The sequence below is a fragment of the Macrotis lagotis genome, chromosome 5 (genome assembly GCF_037893015.1).
Source record: "Macrotis lagotis isolate mMagLag1 chromosome 5, bilby.v1.9.chrom.fasta, whole genome shotgun sequence".
NCBI classification, from domain to species: Eukaryota; Metazoa; Chordata; class Mammalia; order Peramelemorphia; family Peramelidae; genus Macrotis; species Macrotis lagotis.
In genome coordinates this window covers 104,365,916-104,381,311 of record NC_133662.1, presented here as the reverse complement: position 1 = coordinate 104,381,311, position 15,396 = coordinate 104,365,916, and the positions used below count along the sequence as shown (strand labels likewise).

Genomic DNA, 15,396 nt, shown 5'->3' with positions numbered 1-15,396 from the left:
CTCTACATATCCATGAGCAGTTGATATTTGCCCAGTTATTTAAATCTAATTTAATTTGTGTGAGAAGTGTTTTATAATTGTTTTCAAAAAGATTCTGAGTCTGTCTTGGCAAATAGACTCCCAAATATTTTATATTGTCTGAGGTTACTTTGAATGGGATTTCTCTTTCTAGCTCTTCCTGCTGTTTCTTGCTAGACATATATAGAAACATTGAGGATTTATGAGGGTTTATTTTATAACCTACAACTTTGCTAAAATTGCTAATTGTTTACAGTAGTTTTTTAGATAATTTCTTGGGATTCTCTAGGTAGACCATCATGTCATCTGCAAAGAGTGAGTTTTGTCTCTTCCTTCCCAATTCTAATTCCTTTAATTTCTTTTTCTTCTCTAATTGCTGATGCTAACATTTCTAATACAATATTGAATAGTAATGGTGATAATGAGCACCCTTGTTTCACCCCTGATCTTATTGGGAATGCCTCTAGCCTCTCCCCATTGAGTATAATGCTTGTTGATGGTTTCAGATAGATACTGCTAATTATTTTAAGGAACAGTCCATTTATTCCTACACTCTCTAGTGTTTTTAGGGAAATGTCAATAAAATAAATAAAAATACAATATTACATAGTTAATGTTCATTGTGGTTTTCTATGTCAATATACTGGATTTGATACCACTGGTGTAGATAGTCAATAAAACAGTAAATCATCCCTTATTTGAAGCCTTTGATGATTTCTGAGATATAAATGCTTACACTCAATATTTAATTGGCTCAGGCCTGATCTGGCTCCAGCACAGTCCTGTCTAAAAGTGCCTCATTTTATTGCAATATCAAACTTAAACCATGATGTCCAGAGTTGGAACATAAAACATGAGGAATAGACATAATTAGAAGAAAAAATTATGGCCCAGTTTTGTTCACACCACAAAGGCAGAATTTGAAACTCGGTGTGTTGTAGCTATGGGCTATGTTTATTGTCATGAACCAAAAGTTATTTGTTTAGTAACTTAAGTTACTTTGCAAGTTTCCTTTAGGAATTTAACATATTTCAAGAATTAAATGCATGAAATAAGATGTGATAACTGTGAGAATTTGAGACATGCATGAAAAGGAGAATGGTAAGATAGAATTTGAATCAACAAACCTTGAAAAGAAGACTTTAATAGAAAGTGGAATGAATAAAATGAAACAGAATATTTAGTTAATAAGAAATTGATATTTCAAGTAAATATACTGATTCCTGTTGGTACTCTGACTATTTTGTGTTTCACTCACAGCTTTCTGGTGCTTTTCAGCTTGTCTTACTGCTTCACTCTGTTGGGAAGCTTCAGAAATCTTATTTTGGTTACATTGCAGCTAATGACCAAGGGGATGAGTGAGCTGTCACATTGTAGACATCGTTTTTTTTTTTTCCTGTGGAGTTGAGAAAGTGAAATGTAGCCTGTGAGAGAAACACCATTTATTTAAATGCAGATATTTTGAATTATTAACCTAGAAATGTCAAGAATGAATATTTAAGAGAGAGAGACATATCAGTGTCTATGCACGATGGACATATGTTATAGCCTTTGTTCTTAATTTAGGACATCTAGAAGGTGCCAACTATACCCTACAGATCACAAATCTCTTTACTTACTTGGATACCAAATTTAAAGATGATCAGTGATGGGACTTGCTGACAGTCAGCCATCCCACTTCCTGCCTCTGTGTCTTAACAAAGTCCTCCCCTCCCCTCCCCCTGTAAATCCTTTCCCTTCCCAATCAATCTTCTTTGAATCTCTAGTTTTATTTAAGGCTCAGTTCAAATGTCATCCCTTAAACTAGATTATTCCTGTTTCCCCACAATTATTACTAACTCAAATTATTTTGCATTTATATTATGCAGATATTTTATATTTATCTCTTTGTATATTTCCCCAAGCCCATATAGAATACAAACTTCTTGAGAGTGGGGATTATTTTTGTTTCTGTCTCTTTATATACAGTGCCCATTGTAATTCATAATGGGCAGCTAGGCAGAGCAGTGGATAGAGCATTTGAAGTCAGGAGGATGGGACTTTGAATCCAACCTTGGACACTTGATTCTTGCTAGCTGTGTGACCTTGGGCAAGTCATTGAACACTGACGGCCTCATGTTCAGGGCTGTCTCCAGTTGTACTCATTTATATTTGGCCTCTGGACCCAGATGTCTCTGGAGGAGATTGTGAGCCTGGTGACTTAGCACAATACCCCTTCACTCAAATCTAATTCACATGCTTGTCATGGTATCACCTCCCTGATGTCATGGTCTTCTTTGAAAATGAAGGAAAAACAAAAAAAAATCCTGGGACATTAATGCATGCTTAAAATAGGCTTGTTGATTTGAGTTGAACTGAAGGAAGTTTTCCTCTTTCCCTTTCCCCCATCCCAGAAGATGATGTGACCATCATCGGTGGGGAGAACAACTCTAGAGAGAGGAGGAAGAATTTAAAGCCTTTACCACTTTTGGTTCTTTGTCAAGGCTCCAGAACAATAAGGATCACTTGAGATTTGTGTTGGCAGATTCCTGTGAGCTCAGATCAGACTGCGGGTTGGTTCCAGAGAGGTTACTGTGCAGTTGTCACCTGGGAAGAAACCTCTGTCTTTTAGACCGAGTGTCTCTTGAAATCTCTTTGATTTAAATTGTAAAGGGCTCCCAGCAGGTTGCGTGGGGACTGTCCAAATTACCCGGATATAACAATAACCTAGTTTTCTCTCAGATATCTTTGCTTTCAAGGTGGCTGCAAACTTTATTTGGAGAGTTCTGACTTAATCCTGCAGCTTTCGCCTTCTCTGAATGCAGAGGGTTTGCTCTCTTAGACTGGGTGCTTTAGACTACAGCTTAATGCTGCATTCAGTTGATTTTCTTTTTATTTGCTCCCATGAATCCCTCATGAGGTAAGTTGAAATCACAAAAAATAAATAACTTAGGTTCCCTTCCTGGAAATAGAGGGTGGCTTTTAATCCTGTAATGCATTCTTCAGTCATTATAAAAGCTTAGCAAAGAGAGCAGTCTTCAAAACAGAAAGCCTTGTAATGATTCTGAACTGTGCATTGAAGGCAGGGTTAGCCTAAGAGCATCATAAAAGCAAGAGGAGGGGAGCTCATAAATATGTGGGGAGTGATTTATTACAAAATAAATTATGTATTGACACGAAAGATTACACCATAATTTTTTGTTCGAGACATGGGGAGAGTAAATTGGTTTCTATCTAAAAGGTCACATGGAAGGCTGGCTTTGTGTTTCTGCCATGACATTTGCCTTATTGTCATGCAGGTACACTTCCTCACCTTCATGCAATAAATGTCTCCTTTCACTGTGTTTACAGAAAACCCAGGAACTTTGTAGGCCAAATGGCTCCCTGAATGGGAGTCCTGCAAAGCACCAATTCAAGGCAGAATTCTGCTTGGGGAGTACAGCCATGAGATAGTTTTCAATAATAGTCCCCCCAAAGGAAAAATGGTGGTAGACTTTTATAACTGACAATCATAGCAATTTAAAGTGGCTAGGCTGTTTAATTTCAACCTTTTTAGCAAGCTTTCCACTGTTTGGCATACACTGGTTCCTGGACAAGCTGTTTAATAGGGTGCACCTGAGCTATTCCTTTCCTAAAGAGTTCCCTCCATCCTTTCTACATGAAAACAGTTCTGTGTTTGGATCCAAGCTATTTAACATTTGCAAGGAGGGGGGGAATGAACCACCTTTGAGAGAATAGCCCAATTCACAAGCTGTTGTTTGATTTAATTTCATCAATTCACACCGTATTGCACCTGATTCAGAATCAGAATCCCATTGCCTCAGTGGGAAGTATAAGGTGGAGTGGAGGGGAGAAATGTTTTAACCATTGTTGAGTGCTTTCCATGCACGATTTGGCAGATAAAGGTTATCAGAAAAGTCAATACATGTGAGCTTAGAAAATGAAATGCTATACCTCCCCTCCCTTGGCTAGTACCTTGTGGAGAAGGGGAGTTTCACTGGAAGCTGACCTGAAAATTTATATTTTTGCTCTATAGAATTATACATAATTCCTGTCAGAAATGCCCATTGTATTACTGGGGAAAGGGAGATGTGTTACTTCTGAACTCTCCTCCTTCAGAATCCGATTGTTTCTCCAACCACTTTGTACATGTTTTTATGGATTAAAGTTATTTGTAACCATGCCATCTCTTCTCCTAACTTATAACTACATGAGGACAGAAAGCAAAGCTTTGGAATTGTATGCTGGAATCAAAGGCAAATGGGATCCCAGAAGTAACTAAAGATAATTTAAAAAATTTAAAATTTAAAAATTTAAAATAAAAAAAATGCAGTTGAGGCAGAGAACTGGAATAGGGAGAAAGACTGGAATCTGGGTAGCTAAGGTAGCTCCAAATGAAAAATTCTTTAAATAGCTTTTCCCTCACAAGAATGATTATATCTTTCTGTTTTATATATCTTTTTTATTTAACATAGGAATTTTTTGGCTTGTTTTTAGAAGAGTGGGGTTTTTAAGGATCCTGATGTGAACCTGTGGTTTTATCACAGGAAACTAGGAATTACTAGTGTGAAAAATCTCCTTTAATTATGTGATTAGACAACAGTTAAGGGAGTACTGAGTTATTATATATCTTATATGGGGTTTCATAGTTAGTATATATATATACATACATATATATATATGTATATATATACATATATATACATATATATATATATATATATATATTTGGAATGGTTTGGTGGTAGGTGGAGGAGGTGGATAGGTAGGTGGAGGCTAGCCCTAAGTTCAAGACATGCCTATTATATATATATATATATATATATATATATATATATATATATATATATATGTATATATATTATGTCCACTTGAAAGGTAGAATTGGTGGCAAAAGTTTGGGAAAGGATAGATTTGCGTCCTTCCTGCTACAAGGTAGGACAGACTGACATGCTTCCAAACTTTTAGGGGGAAATCAGAACCGAAAGAGAATAGAATTTGTCAGGGAAAGGAGATGGCCTAGGTTAAACAATCCTAGTACCAAAGACCAGAATGCCAGTAGCAGAACTAGGACTGTAATGAAGGTTGGCTGGCTTAGTTTTTGTCCCCAAAATGGAGGCACCAGAAGGAATTCACTTATGGGAGAAAGACACCAGTGTTTTGGAAGGATATTTCAGTAAAAATAAAGTTATAGGGACAGATGTATGTTCCAGAATGAGGAAGTCCAAGGTATAAGGAAAATGCCAGAGTGATAACGCAGTTGAGGCAGGCATGAAGCAATGTTTGGAAAGTCAGAATTAGAGCCAGGAGAAGAAAGAAGGGTGATCCACTTGCAGACTGATCCTTAGTCATCTGCTGTTCCTACAGGAATACAATTGTTCTGTATGTTCAGAGGAAACAAAGCAAACTAGGAAGCTTTACTATTTAGAATAAGACAACTCCTATGGATACTCCAACAAAAAATAATCTAGGTAAAAAATTCCCTTTGTTGTAAAACTGTAACTAGTACTTTTTTTTTTTTTTTGCAAGGGAAATGGGGTTCAGTGGCTTGCCCAAGGCCACACAGCTAGGTAATTATTAAGTGTCTGAGGTCACATTTGAACTCAGGTACTTAATCCTGACTCCAGGGCCACTGCTCTATCCACTGTGCCACCTAGCTGCCCCTACTCTGCCCCACTTCTAAAATACCCTATACCTAAGCAGCCGTCTCACTGACCATCGCCCACATGCAGAAGCAGACTCTGTGGACTTCACTATGTTTCCAGTTCTTTGCTGCACTGCTGCTATCATTTTTCAACACTTGATCATTACTGAAAACCTCTGGTGTAGGCAAAGAAAACCAGCAGGATTCCAATTCCCTCACTGGGTTTCCAAGCAGGCCCAGATCGGTCTTCCCTCCTACTCTGCTCTGCCACTCAGCTCAGCAACCCTCCCTGACTCAGTGCAGTTAATATGGACCAGATTGACAAGCAAACTGCTCTGGAACTGCAGTGCAAGCTTCCCCAGGCAACTCTTCCCACGGATCTTAACGGTGCTCTACAGGGATAACCTCATGGGAGTCAGTGAGTCATCCCACTTCAAACAGCTCATTCATTTCATTCCCTCAGTGAAAGCTTCTGCCTCTAGCATCAATCACTATGATCGCTTCTGGTGACATGTGGACATCAACACTGGACTCCCAAAATTCAGTTTAGCTTAGGCTGTCCGTTCAGAATATTAACTTTTCACACTAATCTTCCACAGAGCTTTAGTGAGTGAGTTGGAATTGAAAGGATGCAGATCTTTTTTTATTTTAAATCAACCACTTGGGATAAACATCATTAGGTGTAGAAAACTTACAGATTTTCTTTTTTAAGGTTTGAAGATTTAAAACCTCCGTATACATTTTCTTTTTTTTTCTCCCCCCCTTTTTTTTTGTCTTTTAAGAAGGTTTCAATATTCACCTAAAAATACAATGTGGTAACTTCCCTCAGGCTCTGGTTGACCTTGGATAATTTATGTGATTGATCAATTTTCTTTTCCACCTCTTATTCTTGGTTTATGAAAGCCTCAGGAAGGAACTATAAGAGGTCAGGTTAGCCAGTCAATCTAGAATAATTACATGTTGGATAGTATAAGGGAGGGATAGAAAGGAATGAGGAAGGAGAAAACTCCAGAATTTTGAAAAGGACAATGCATAATTACCCTCAGCTGAGGAGCCTCAGTAACAGAGACATGGACAGTACATGAAAACTGTGTGCACTTTTTCATTCTATCATTTACAAATAAACTTCTGACACTTTTAGTTATCTCATGGATTATAAAGTTCCCTTTTTTTTCTTTTTGGACTTGATCCATTATGTAATGGTAAAAGGAATTGGTGATAAGGATTCTCAGTCTGCCAATGCAGATCTCCACTTTCTCATTGTTTAATAATAAGACTTACAGAGCAATCTGGGGCTCTGAGAGATTTAAGTCTTGCTTCTATAGTAGGCTTTCTGAAGACCAAGACAGCCTTTTCTAAGCTACATTGCTCTTCTAGGTTTTACCTTTTAAAAAAACTAAGTTCATTTAAGACCAAGGTCTTAACGTTAATGAAAAAGTATGTTTTCTTTCTTTACATTACTTGCAATTTATGTTTCAATGCTTGTTGATTTTTTTTAAAGGTCTACTGATGAGCCTGAAGTATTTAGGTTGTTGTTTAGGGAAATATTTATTGAAAGCAATGGCACATTATAAGCTAATTAACCAACTGATTACCAACCAATATTTATTGAACTCTTATCGTATAAAATGTATTGTTAGATTTTGGAGGAGGCAAAGAATTACCTGCAGGTTAGGGACTATTTGGAATTTGTTTTTGCATATCCTGTACCTAACAAAGTTTACCTGGTATGAAGTAGGCACTTAAGTAAGATTTTGTTAAATTATACCATAACAAGATAGTCTAAGCTAAGTGACAAATAAATAAGGACATAGAAAGTATAGAATGAAAAGAATTATAAATTTAATATTTATATTATAAATATCTATCATCAAAAAAATGAGGATTTCAATGTCATCCCTAAATAAACTTTGTGCTTCCTTTATACAATCAGTGCATACTTTCTAAAAGACAACAAAGTTTAAGTTAATGTATATGCAAAATATCAGAGATATTTACATCATATTTACAATATAATGCAGTGATAGTGAAGATGTTAGTCTACTGGAGTGGAAATTCTATATAGGAGAATTGTAAGAGATGAGCATGGAACTGGAGGTTGGACCCATATCATGTGACCTACAACTGGAAGGAACCTTAGGATGTCATGTAGTTCAACCTCATTTTCAGGGCATACAGAGGTCAAACAATTTGCTGACAAACATAGTGTCAGAGTTGGGATAGTAGAAGACCTTGAATAATTAAAAGTAACCTTTAAAGAGTCATCAGTTTTTTGATTAGGGAATTTGGATAATTCAAATCAGATCAATAAGCATTTATTAAATGCCTGCTATGTATCAGACACAGTGATTAGCACTGGAGATGCAAAGAAAGGCAAAAACAGACTGCTCTTGATGCAGGGGAAAGATAAAAAGAATTGTGAATGTAGTACTTGGGTGGAGATCTTTTGGGGTTGATGTTTGGGAAGATGAAGAGAATTTGAATGTAATAGAAAGAATTTGGGTGGAGATGTAAATTGACTCTTGAGATATAAATTGACTTGAAGTAGAGAATTATGATTGTAACAGAAATAATTGTAATCTTGGGTGGAACCCTCCCCATTCTTAAAGTATCATTGTTTAATGTAAAATTTATATCCTGATTTCCTTGGGCTTTACCCTCTACCTAATCCCAGGGGTAGGGGAAGGGAGTTCACTTTTTGCCCTCAAGATGAGAAGCAAGACATAAAAACCTGAGCTGGGCTCCAGTTCAGGGCAGACAGTCTTCTCTGACAATGACCCAGCCAAGGCTGCTTGGCTATTCCTTTCTCTCTTTCTCTCTCTCTATCCCTTCCTATGTCTTGTAACCTTTTAAATAAATTTATGTTTTATTTCCATCCATGCTTTCCCCTGCATCACTCTGAAAGAATTCAGTTTAATAAGAGAGAAGTGTATGATTTTTCTGGGGTTCAGTTTGTCATCTATAAAGTGAGGAGACTTGTACAAGGTCTGTAGAGGTTTCTTTCAGCTCTTAAATCTTCAAGTCTATGAAAATGGCATTTAAGTAGAATAATATGATAGCTATGTGCAGAGACCTGGAGAGGGGGCCTGGCAACAGGGAGACTAGTAAGAAAGCTGTTGTAATAACTAAATAGAGAGCATTGATTCACTACTTATAATATTGTAGTATATAATAGGGTAGAGTAAATAGACAATTGAGAAAGAAAAAAAGAGATAAATTCTTTTAAAAAAATTTTTGTTTTTGCAAGGCAATGGGGTTAAGTGACTTGTCCAAGGTCACACAGCTAAGTAATCAGAAACTGTCTGAAGTCAGTATGAGATGGTCATCAGTACTCTATGATAATATCTCTACCTAATAAATTGGATTTGGTATAGGTGGAAATAACTTGAATCGCAACTATCAATGTACTTTTTTATTTATGAGTATTGAAAATCTTATAGACATTGATATCTATATCCATGAGAAGTGACCAAGAAGGGACAATGATTCTGCCCTGTGTGATAGAAAGGGTCTTTGTAATGAGTAACTGAAAACAATGAAAGAAACTTTCACAACTAGGTTTCTTTGTATTATGTACTCCCTTTCAGTCCACTGAAGACTTCATTCTCAGAATAATGCTTTTTATTTTTTTAAGACCCTTTCTCAGAATGTTTTTTAAATGCGTAAAATGCACAAGATTGCAAAGGAAATCAATTATATTGAAATAGCTATCACAATACTGAAAACCAACAAATCCATAGACCTGATGTTAAAAACCCTTGCAGTAAAGTGTGTCTTTGAAATGAACTTTACCAAAAAAATAGAAAGCTGAGGGCAGGTTAACAAAGACAACTAAATATTTCTTCCTTAAACATGTCCCTATTATTGTTTCTGCCATCTTTTTATTTTGTATACCTTCTCAAATTGCCACCACACTTGTTCAGGCCCAGTATTTTTGGCTGAGACAGTATCTTACTGCTCTTTTCAAAGTGAATTCACTATCTTTCATACTTGGAATGGACTCTTTCCATGTCTCCAATTGTTGAAATTATTCTTTTTCCTCAAGGCAACATCAGATACCACCTCTTCCACAATTAATAATAACTGACATTTCTATAACACCTAAAAGTTTGCAAAATGTTTTATGTTTATTATTTCATATGAGTCTCACAATAGGTGCATGAAGTAGGACCTTACAGGTATAATGAATCTCATTTTGTGCCTATCTTTTTATGACTTCTCCAAAACTGATGATTTTCATCTTTTGACTTTTTTTTTTTTGGAACAATTGAGATGAAACTTCATGGCTGCTTTTATTTGCATTTCTCTTATTGGTAATTCAGAACATTCTTTCATTTGGCTTTTAAGTTTTCAACTTTTCTTTTCAGAACTGTTGGCTTATATTTAAAGGAACAATTTCAGTAGAATTGGGGAGGCAAAACTCATCTTGAAGAAGTTTAAGAGAAGTTCAGGTTGGAAAAGAAGTAGTTGGTTGCTGGCACATACTATTTAATCTAGATATTTAGGAATGAACTAGAGAGAAAAGTAATATTGTTGCTTGAAGGGATAAGAAGGGGCAAGTGAAAGCTCCCCCCGCCAAGTTTGGGAGAGTGTTAATTTGGGTAAGAGAAGGAGAAGAAATGGGATAGTGAGGATTTGAGGAATTTATGAAGAGTATCTTGAAGCAAAATATATATATATATATATATTATCTTGACCCTTTGATACTAGAAAATGATTTTTAGAAAAGTGTTTGTTTCTATGGGTGACTTGTAAAATGGTTGTAGCTTCAAGCTAGTTATGCCATACTTTGAGAGACTGGAAAGGGAAGGTAGCTCTTGGTTATCCAGGTACTGTGTTAATCTCTTTAAAAATATTAACTCATTTGGTCCTTATGACAACCTTGCCTAGGATCATAGAACTAGAAAGTTTTGGGAGCCAAATTTGAATTCTGGTTTTCCTGACAGGAGTCCTAACACTCTATCCACTGAATTACTTATTAGGAAAATAAGGTTATGATTCTAACCAACCAGATTGTTTCAAAATGTTAAAAATCACAGAGTGACTAAAAATCATTCCATTCCATCTTTTGGATTCATTTGAAAGGAAGGATAGGTCTAACAGATCTTTTTAGGATGGAAATTAGAAGTCTACTGGTTATTTGAGTGAAATTGGTTTTTACTTCTCCTATGAATTTTTGCTTTGAGATGCAAGCATCTCTTAAATGTGAGTCATAAGAAGCAATAATGAAACAAAATCTCCCTGCCCCCATGATTTTATTAGGGGCTAATGATGAAAACAGTTTGTGGCAGATGCAGCAGTATCTTCTTAGATAAATGTGACTGACGGCAAATGAGACCATGCTTTAGTCAAGAGAACATGATGTTAAGGAGATACCTTTTAAAAAAGTAATTTTACTCTATTGATTTTTGTGTAGGATTCTTTGTTCAACAATCTGCCTTTCTGCAAAGGAAGGCTAAGTGGTTTAGAGGAAAGATCTTCGGTTGAGGTTCCAAAGACCTGGATTCAAATCATAGGTTCATAAAGTGAGAACAGGAAGGAAATTTGGAGATCATATAATCCAACTTTCTTATTTTCTAGATTAAAAAAAAAACTGGTTTAGGGAAGTTGAATGATTTGCCAAAGATTGTATAGGTCAAAGCAGAAACAGGATTTGAATCTGAGTCATCTGACTTCAGAACCACTATACCTAACTGTATCTATTCCCTTTGGAGCCTTGTACAAGTTCTTTGATAATTCTAAACCTCAGTTTCCTCAACAGTAAATGGAGGAAGGAAATAATAAATATAAATAAAATATAAATAAACATTAAGCACCTACTACATGGCAGCTATTGTGCTGAGTATTACACAAATATTATCTTATATTGCAGTTGAGGATACTGAGATATATAGAGAAGTTAAATCACTTCCTCAGGGATACCAAGCTAATATGGGTTTGAAATCTAATTTGAATTTGGGTCTTCCTGATTCTAGTGCTCTATCCACTGTGCCACCTTAGGCACAGTGTGTCTCTTAGGAGATAATACCCATGCTTCCTGCCTCTTGGAGCTATTGTGAAGCAAGGTAATTTCTTCATAAATTTCAAGGCTCTAATTCAATGTAAGCTGATGATTTCTAGTGATTAATTTAATTTTGGCCTTCCAGGTCCTAGCAGAATAATTCTAATTCCTCTTTCACACTAACACAATGTATTTGAAAGGCCTTCAGATTAATCAACATAATCATATCTTAGGCAATTAGGCAGTGCAATGGATAGAGTGTCAAGCCTGGAGTCAGGAAGACCTGAGTTCAAATTCAGCAGTCACATATGAAGTATGTGACCCTGGACAAGTCACTTAAACCTTATTTGCCTCAGTTTCCTCATCAGCTAAAGCTATCTGTAGATATACTTGAAGAAGAACCATAAAAGATGATAAGATATTAGAAACAGCTACATCCTTGAGATTGCATTTCTATCAAATTATTGGGTATTACTTATTAGCAATCATTCAATCAACAAGTACTTTCTGCTGGGCACTTTTCTAGATGCTAGAAAGAGCAAAGGCAAGTGAAAAAAGTGTACACTCGTACATGTTAGAATTGGAACTTAGAGTCAATAATATTTAACTTTATTTTAATTTGATCAGATCTATAGTATTTTGTTCAGTTATTACAACTAAATGAGACATTGATAAACTGGAACATACCTAGGATAAAGAGTGGATGGTGAGTGAGCTTGAAATTATGCAATATGATGGATATGGAGTATTTAACTCACAAAAGAGAATACTTGAGGAAGGATATAACTTTCTTTGGCCATTTGAAGGTCTCATTCTGCTTTACAGCAAAAGGCATAACTGGGATCAAATTGTAGCCAGGGAGTAGTGAATTGCACATCACTTCATATCTTTAAGGTTAAACTGAATGACCAGTTGTAGTGGTTGCTGTATTTGCAGTTCATACACTGGATATGTGCTGAACCAGCAATTTCTAAAGTCCTTTCTTTCACTAAATCTATAAGACTGTGATTCTAGTTCAGCCTTCTTATTATATAAACAAAAACACCCCCAAGATACAGAGAGGTTCTATCTAGGCTAAGGTCAAACCACAACCTAGCAACAAAATAGGATTGGTGTCCAAGTCTCTTGCTTGATTCCCAGTCTAGGTTCTTTATTCTTCATAATGAATACAATATAATTTTACATAATGTATATAATCTAATTAAAGACCCAGAGAACTTGAAGTCACTGTCCTGGTCAGCTAGATGACTCAGCAGATAGAGCGCTGAACCTAGATTAGGAAGTCTTGAGTTTAAATCTGACCTTGGATCCTTACTAGCTGCCTTACTCTAAACAAGTCATTTAATCAGTCTGTTTCTGTTTCCTCAATCTAAAATAAAGATAATATTTATACCTTTCTGTAATGAGATAATACATGTATTATATGTATAGTCCTGGCAGAGTTTGTGGCAGATAGTAGTCATTATACAAACACTTGTTCCTTCCTTCTTCCCCCTTTTACTGAATTCTCTAATTTTCATAAGGCCTACATGGAACCCCCATCCTTCTCCCTTTCTTTCTCTGCTCAGTCACTTAGAGGGCAATTTAAATTGTTCTCCTCCTGCTCTTCCCCGCCTCCCTTCTCCCCACCACCCAAATTGTATGTGCATATGATATATAGGACAGAGGAGTAGGTACCAAGATCTGCTGCCTCTTCAGATGCTGCCTGGTGACTCAGCATCATTTGGATTTTCCTAAACTACTTTGGAGAGGTCATTGTTTTTAATAGTTACCATCCATTTGAGGGAACATTTTTGCATTATACCCCACTACTTTAACCTCTTTGTGAAGTATTCCTAATGGTTCCATGACTCTGGAAATAACTCAGTCCATTGACTACAGACTATAATCTAATGAGGAGCCTCCTTTGATACTGGAAGTCTCTTAGTTGTAGGCCCTTTTTCCTCTTACTTTGTCACTGCTTTTTTCCTGTTTTTGCTTTGTCTTCTAAAAATTCTTCTCCACAACCTATAAAAAAATAACAAGAAGTAAAAAAAAATAGTATAACCATTTAACAGAAGCTTCAAGAAGAATGTTTTGGTAAAAATGTTCTTGAGGTAGGCAATTATACTTTTTCTGTCACTCCCCAATTGCCCTCCCTCTTTGAAGGGGAAGGCTAGATATTTCAGTGCTTTGTCTAGAATACTTAGTACATCTAGAGCCCACATACCTAGATTAAATACTACCATCAAAGGATATTAGAAATTCACTTGGAGATGGGTAAGAAATGGGTATGAGTAGAAGACTACCGAGTAGAAAAGTAGGGATTTGCTTTAACTTCTGGTTGAGTGTGATGCAGGTTGGGGGTGGTGAGGATATGGAGCTACTAAAGTAATGGCCCACTTGATTTTTAGGCCATTTCAATCATGCTTCAGACTAGTTGTAGGCACAGTCTCTCTCCCAAAGGGAGAACTTGGCTCTTAAGCATGGCCATTTGGCAGGAATATCACTGCAGGCAACATCAGGGGAGCACTTGGCTAGCAAGTTCACTGTCTTCTTGGACTGACTCTTTAATAGCATATGTGAGAATGATCAACCAGAGCCTCTGCTTCAGACTCACAATGATTTCAACACATGTCTGGCAAGAGGGTTGTAGATGCATTCCAGGTCTCAGAAGAACAACTAAAAACCTGATTAAATGAAGGTCAAATTCGTGACTTACTGTTAAAGTTCTAAGCTGAATCCAGTCAGTTTGTGCATTTCCAATTACAATTCCTCTGTGTCTCAACCATGCTGAAAAGCAGTCAAATCTATTCTAATGACAATAACGTAAGAGTAATACAGACTTGCTGAAGCAGTAGGACAGACACCCTTAGACCTGGATGTTGATGTTAGAATGTCTTAGCATCTTAGATTTTCTATGGATAAAATGATTAGGGCTATCATTGCCTAAGGTACTGTATTTTTGAGGACTTGACAATGTTTGGTGAATTCTTTCTGATTCATTCCTTTTTCAAGGGACATGAAGAGTAGTAAGAAGATCTTGCGGCTGGATTCCTGGGAATTCTGCAAAGATGAAGTCTCCTACCATCCCTACTTGGAGATCATGTGATAAGGGATATCATACTATGATTTGGGGAGAAAATAATTTTTGATCTTGATTATCAAAAATAGTTTGCTATTTATTATACCATCTTAAGAGCAGTAGGTTATCCAGTCATAAAGATACAGAACAGGCACGAAACAGATTTTTTTATGTATCAATGTTAACATCTTCTGTATCTATGGATAACAGGTTCTCAGGTGCACTGCCGAGTATGTCACTGAAAACCCAGTGGAGTTAAGTGCACAAAGTCAGTCTGAGCACATACTGTAATGGATTTGACCTCAAAGAGCACTACAAAGAGAAATTGCAGATAACCATCTGAACCAACTTCTGAGGCTTGTATCCCTGACTCCCAGGATACAGAGAGAAAAGAGATGGAACAGATCAGAATGAACAGCTCAGAGATAAGAGAACGACTATATGCCAAGGCATTTTTTTTCAAAAAGGAAATAAAGTAAAATAGCAAATGATTCAAGAGGCAATTCTTTTTTCCCCATTTACTACTTTATGACCCTAAATTATCATTTCAGATGTATATTAAAAAAATGAACAGGGCAAGTTAAAATGACCTGATTCCACTAACAAGCATGAAAAAGGAAAGAAATAGAGGTTCTATGCATAACTTAAAGACTCAGAGAATCTTAGAAGTCATCTAGTTCAAATGCCTGT

At 36.4% G+C, this 15,396-nt stretch overlaps 1 long non-coding RNA gene across 1 annotated transcript in view; it reads left to right on the top strand.

Annotated features, from left to right (window-relative positions):
• LOC141489830 (uncharacterized) overlaps window positions 1-15,167 on the top strand; it is a 34,275-nt gene extending 19,108 nt beyond the window's left edge. The window contains exon 3 of the long non-coding RNA XR_012468998.1: window positions 14,640-15,167. This is a non-coding gene — a long non-coding RNA (uncharacterized LOC141489830). The remainder of the gene's footprint in view (window positions 1-14,639) is intronic.
• The last annotated feature ends 229 nt before the right edge of the window (window positions 15,168-15,396 follow it).